This window comes from Epinephelus fuscoguttatus, linkage group LG10 (assembly GCF_011397635.1).
Source record: "Epinephelus fuscoguttatus linkage group LG10, E.fuscoguttatus.final_Chr_v1".
NCBI classification, from domain to species: Eukaryota; Metazoa; Chordata; class Actinopteri; order Perciformes; family Serranidae; genus Epinephelus; species Epinephelus fuscoguttatus.
The window spans coordinates 36,138,511-36,145,279 of record NC_064761.1 but is presented as its reverse complement, the minus strand read 5'-3'; positions in this window follow the sequence as shown (position 1 = coordinate 36,145,279).

The window sequence follows — 6,769 nt, the reverse complement described above, 5'->3', positions numbered from 1 at the left end:
TCACGCCGCTTGATAAAAGACAGTGAGGCTCATTCATGTGTTTATAACTATTTTTGAACAACAATGGAGCCTTATGGCACAGAACAGTGAGATACTGTACATCAGGCTTCAAAAACACATAATCTAAATATAGAATATTACTAGACTCATTCTTTAAAGGCCTGGTAATGTTACTCTGCTCCTCACATGACTTCTTACCTCCTCGCTTGCAGTTAGAAGTGTCTCTAAAACGAAATCTTTAATCTACAAACCCTGACCCAACGAAACAAACAGGAACGACTGAAAAAGTTTTGCACTGCAGGAAGAAAAAACACATTCTCAGTGTGATGTCTCTTGCTTCCTTGTTTCAGACTGAGCCCACACATTCTGAATATTCATGTCTTTTGTACCCAAAGTGACTTCAGAAGGCAGGATACAGCTGTAACATTGCAATTCATGAGTGTCACCATGAGGGGGGAGGCTAACATCAGCTATTTTTTATGACTCTGTCACAACAAAGCAGGTTTATAAAGTAATATTTCCCTCATGTGAATAATTTTAACGTCCACTTTACCATCCAGTTCATAATTAGCCTCACACATGAGCTGTCACAAACACCCGCCTCAGGATTGTCGTCCATGTCGCTGTTAATGATGATTGCAGCGCAGGTACAAATTGTTCCAAATCAGAAATGTTGAACTGATTCTTGGTGGGCTGTGTGACAGAAGCATCCTGTCATTTGTTACCTAGGTTACTTACTGGGTTTTGATGGATGTTAATGGAACAAGAAGGTAATGAGCAGGTGTGGGCTGCAAGACTAAACATGGATTATTATCGTTAATGAAAGGTAAACTGGATTTAGGCATGAATATCTCTGCAGATGTTTTCCAGTGTTGATTAATATGAAAGATTATATTTGAGGAGAAGGTCTTCATGATATTAGACTTGCCGTAATCAGGCATCCAAAGAGGACTATATCTGCCACCCATCTGTCTCAGTATTTCTCTGCCATTTTCTCTGTGCACTCCAGTGGTGCCACAGCCTTCGTCTCTGCATCAGCAAGGTTGTTGTTTGTTTGTTCATATATGGAAATAGAATTTTTTATCTTCCCACTCAAAGTGCCTCAAGGTAATCGGCATTACATAATCGCAGGAAATACCTTATCTGCATCCAGTTTCTGTCCCTTAGGCTTCTGTAACTCTCCTCCAAACTCTGAGCTCCTCTGCCAGCAAATCCAATATTCCAGGCATTGATGCCAGCTTTGTTCCTGTCTTGTCTAAATGTTCTCTCTATAAAGAATAACAATGCAGCCATCCCGACTCAGTTGTGCTGCACAAATTCTTTAGTCCTGTGCAATCAAATCTGTCATTTCTAACTGTGAAGACAAATTGCATTTGTGTTTTCACACTTGCCAAGTCTTTCTCATGAAATGCAATCACAGAAAGTCAGACTGTTGTCTGCCTTGATGGATGATAATGCACATGCTGCACATGCTAATGTGCTGTATAACTTAGTGCCCATTTCCTTTGGTTGGTGCAATCCCTTGAGAGGCAGTCTTCCAGTCTCATATCTCTTCATTTATAAGATGCCAGCAAGAGATCTCACATCTGACTGCAGAATCAAGCACAGAGGCCTTTTTTGAATATAACAGGACAAAACAGAAACACACAAGTAAGAATATACAGATGCAAATATAGAATACAAAAATAGAAAAAGACAAGATACACATGTAAAGTTAAAAGCAGGATTCCCACACATTTTCATGGACAAGATTTCAAAATGTTTCCATGACTTTTAAAGACCCATGACAAAATTTACGCGGCCAATCACAGAGCTGTAGAGCTCCCAGAGTGGGGCAGTGACAGCCCGTATTTAGGTTGGCCTGGTGGTTAATTTGTTAAACCAAAAAGATTGCTCCGTACCCTCTGCTTTCAAAGCAGGTAGTTAAACCAAACCACAAGTGCACATTGGTGCTCTGAGTGACAATTTAACACCCTAGGCTGCCTGTGTCAAGTGCTTCATCTCAGAAATGCATTACAATTTAAAAGTAGTGATGGGGCAAAGGTTTGGAAACTCTGGCATTCGTGACCCCACATCTTAAATCACTCTGCCACAACATTATTTATTTTCCTGCAGTTATTCAAATCTTGCGCATTCAAACTCTGTTTAAACGTAATAGCTGGCATATATGGAGGGAGAGATGGAAAAAGAAGAAACATACATGATGGTAAATTAAACATCACATATATGCATATTAGTTCAATCAGGAGAGACAGGAGAATGAAGTGAAGACAATATTTAAAATAGATTATAAGTGTAAAGATTAACAGATGATTTGTACTAATTAAGATTTGATTAAGATCTGAGATGCAGCGGGATAAATCCCCCCGTGGATTCCAGACACTGGTGGAGGTGGTGGCTGCTGACTCCGATGCTGCTGACTGCTGAGGCACATGAAGAATTCGTAAAGAGTAGGTGGTGATGGGGAGGTGAAGGGTACGCATGATTGCAGCAAGAAAGAACTACTTCCCAGCAAGCAATAGTCGTGATTTAAAAGTATTGGCTATATTTAGCTCCGATTTAGTCTAGCTACATGTAACCCAAATCTAGCCGATTTAATTTTGAAATTGATTAAATGTAATTTTCGCCATTGCAGATGGTGTGCGGTATGATATTCAATCACGTATGGAGAGTCAACAGTAATTAAAATATGTTTATCTCCATTTTTTGGACATGGTCTCTACATAGCCGTATAATTGATGACGTCTACACTTTGGCTATGGCTAGACGTCTACCAAATTTTCACTGACAGCCCAAATTCAGCCGTGATTTAGCCTAGACGCCAGGTCTTCATGTAGACGGCTATTAGACATTTTTTAAACCAAAAAATGCTTGCTGGGTTGTTACTTTGTTCGTCAGTGAAGTAAGTCAGCTTTGCACATTGTTTAGCCTACGCTTGCCAACAATATCAGTAGAGACGCCTTACATTAATTTGGAGATAAAACCATTAAGGACAGTAAGAAATAAGCCTTGTGGAGGTGTAAAAGAAACAGACAGGAAGGTGTTGTGTTGGTGAATGATAGCAAATGTTACAGCCTCTCTGGCTTAATCGTTGCAATGACTAATGTGTGTGTGTATAGGCAAACATTAGATGACTAACGTTAATACGAATGTAATTCACTGAGGCAAACTGCAAGACATTGCGGCGTATGGTCAAGTCTTAGTTTTGTGGATATTTAGGGGGACAGTGCCCTGGGAGAGTGCAGTGGAGGAGGCCTATGAGCGCAAGAAGCTGAGGTAAGCTGAGCTCGATGTACAACAACAAGTCTGGACAGCGAAGGTATACCAATGGAAGTCGGCCGCAGAGGGTTCGTAGCCATCTCAACATCCAGGCTACTCCGGGAGATGGGAGTGTGAAGGAAGGCCCACCAGCAGGCGGTCAAGGACCTCTCCAGAGCCGCTGAAAGGGGGAGTCAGTGGCTTTGGATAAAGAGGAAGGACTCTGCCTGGGCCCTCAAATGAGTAGATGGCATCTAGGGGGTGAACCTGGGACGCTGGGATTCACTGCTGAACCCTCTGGAGGTGTCATGGGCCAATCAGCGAAACACCAAGGAAGAAGGGTGCCCACTTGATAACCCAGAGGATGCCATCTCTCACTTGACCATGCCACAGAGTCTCTAGCAGTGTCTCAAGCGTGTAATAAGGGATATTAACATCTAGTCCTACACAACAGATCTATCAAACTCTTGAGTCCAGTCAGAGTAATAATCAGAGCCACTGATAAATAAATCTGGTTATAATTGCAGTGTGGTCAGCGATAATAGGTCAGACTTACGTCAGACCCACTTAAGATGTAACATTAGCTTTCTCAGACCAAACCAGCTGGAGACAGAGCCAAGATCTCTTTGGAGACCAATAACAAGAAAAACAAATGCGCACATTCAGATTAAAAACATCAGTCAAAGTCTGGTTGTGTGTGTATCTTAATTTTGTGGGAAAAAAATCAGTCAAAGGTAAAACAACAAAGATTAGATGAGTTATGGTGGGGTTTGTCATGTCCGCCCCATTGACTTCAATATGACACCAAAGTCTGGCTCCAATGCAAAATTCGAATGCTGTCACTGACGTTATGACCCTTTCTTCTTTATAGGTTTCTCATTGCAAGTGTTGGGCCATTATCGTATTTACTTCCCCTTTCTGACAGCACAGTTTGACCACATGTGGTGCGCACCCTATAGTCCCCTATAGTGGTGGCCTGATGCCAGTGACCCTGTAGGACCTCTGTTGAATTAAATCATTTAAAGGAGGTGGGGCAATCCCGTGAAAACCTTTATACATAAAACAAGCAATATATATATATGTGTATTTCATATTAACAAGATCGTTAATATGCAAATCTGTCATCTGAGCACATAAAGAGGAGGATGCTCTGCACCTGTTCCCTCTGCTCCCCCACTGCTATGACTCAGTGACAGAAGAAAATACATGCATTAGTACAGATGTACAGATAAATCAGAACTGTGATCAAGCTGTGTAGTATGTTGTCTTTTTCTCATGTGTTGTATATTGTGGGTCATGTATAGATGTATAAGCTAAACCCTATACAATATAATGAATCATGACGTACAAATCAAAACAAGGATGACATGATTCACGATCCCCACTGTGAAGCTGACAGCATCTCATTCTCATTCCTCCTCCTGACACAAGCTTCCCTCTAAGCTGTGACACTTCTCCCCAAAGAACGCCTCAAGAGATCTGTGTCGCAGAGAGAGACTGCCTGAAATGACTTTTGGTTTCTTGTGCATTAGTTTTTCAAACCAGCAAGGCGTTTCCTGACGCCAGTTTTCCAGGGAGTTAGGGTAACGTTACCCTAAGTCGGCCATTTGTTTTAAAATGTATCAGGGCCAAACGTTAAAGGGTCATGGCTAGCTGGTAACCTGCTTCAAGAGGCTTTCAGCTAGCTCTAATGTACACCAATCCATGGCGATACTTGGTGCTGAGAGCAGCTGACGTAGTATAAAGAGCAAGAAAGTCTGCAAACAAACACTGACTTCAACCAAGGAGACCACAGTTCATGTCCTGTGTGGAACCAATTGTCAGTGTAGTTTTAATGTAACGTAATTTACGTACAGTCGCAGCGCTGACGTCACTCATGTCTACATCACAAAACTTATTTGAACCCAAAATATGAGCTTTCTGAAGCTAACCAAGTATTTTTGTTGCGTAAACCTCGCACTTACACTATTTCACAACATTACTTATGCAATGTGTTTCAGCTGTGCATCACATAGAGACGCCAAAGGATGCCCTGGGTGGCAATATCAGACCCTGAGAGGCATGACAAAGCATTGGTATATGACAACCTGGAAATGATGCTAAAGAGGTTGTGAATAGTAGGCTACAAAAAATTACAGCCAGGGAAACAGCTCGATGTTTGTTGACTCTCCTCTGATATGGGGAGAGTCAACAAAATACTAGAATGCAACATATTCTCATAGAACAGTTTGCACAATATCCTACGAATTTGCACCCCTCGAATGACATTACGTCCTTAACGTACAGTTGCATAATTAAAGTAAGGTTACTGTGGTTAGGTTTAGGAAAAGAAACATGGTGAGGACGAACCTTAAAATTACTCAACGTTAACACACAACTGAACACGCAATTTAGGGGAAGGTCCCAAGTGAAAGTCTAGTTTTTTGTGATCCATCCACCACCCCAACCTGCCTCCTTACAAGCGCTCAGGACTGCTTCCCTTCGTACTGCACTCAACGTATTGGTCACATGATCACTGCCTTTCAAAATAGATGTGATATGTAGGAATTTTGGTGCATTGCTTTTCGTAGGAAAACATATGAAAATCTTTTACACTGCCGGATTTTCCGCGAATGTTGGGCCGTTTTGCCGGCAAGCTGCAAGCGTTTAGACACACAGAGCCGGATTGGTGAGTTGATCCAAGGTGCCCAATTTTCCACCTCGTAGGGTAGTCATATTGGCGGAACCCTTTTAGTTTAAACAGACCGAGGCGGCCTTCCGCAATGGGAGGGGCTGTTGAAGACTTGTGGGAGGAGCTGTTGATGACGCCGCACGTGTGACCCGCTGGCGGTGGATAAACAGGAAACAGCTGATAGCAGGAATTAGTGAGCAGCTAGTAGCAAGAGGGAAACGCAAACCTGATGGACACTGTAAAGATGAGCAACTGGAGAGACAAGGAATTGCGCGCCCTCCTTGCCCTTGCAAACAAAGAGGCCATTAATCGTCAATTGACAGGGATGGTGAAGAACGGGCCGACTTATGAGAGAATCGCCGAAGGACTGACCAGCCACGGCTTCCCTCCCACGTCACTGTTTACGTCACACGCTGAGCTACACGTTTTGTTACTTGCTCTCGCCCCCCATTGCCCCGAAAAAGGCGCATTCTGTAAACAAAAGTAGGAAGGAGGCATTTTGCCGCACTCCCCGATTTTGTTTTTATAGTGCCAATGCTGAAAGAAGACTGATTGGGCTTTCCTGCAAATTTGCACAATTCCTATTTAAAAAGGGCTAGTGAGAACAGCATGTACAATGAATAACTGTGGGTGGTGGGAGGGGCCCATAGAGAGTGCCTATGGACAGGGGTCCAGACGTTTGTGCTACGCCCCTGGTGCAGCAGGTGAATTTGTGAACATTATTAGGATGTCATAAATAATTTCGGATGCAGTAACTTGAATGCAATAAATGCACATTTCCTGTGTGTCATACTGGTTGGATGCACGTGTTAAATTTACATGTGAAATCTTTGTCTCGTA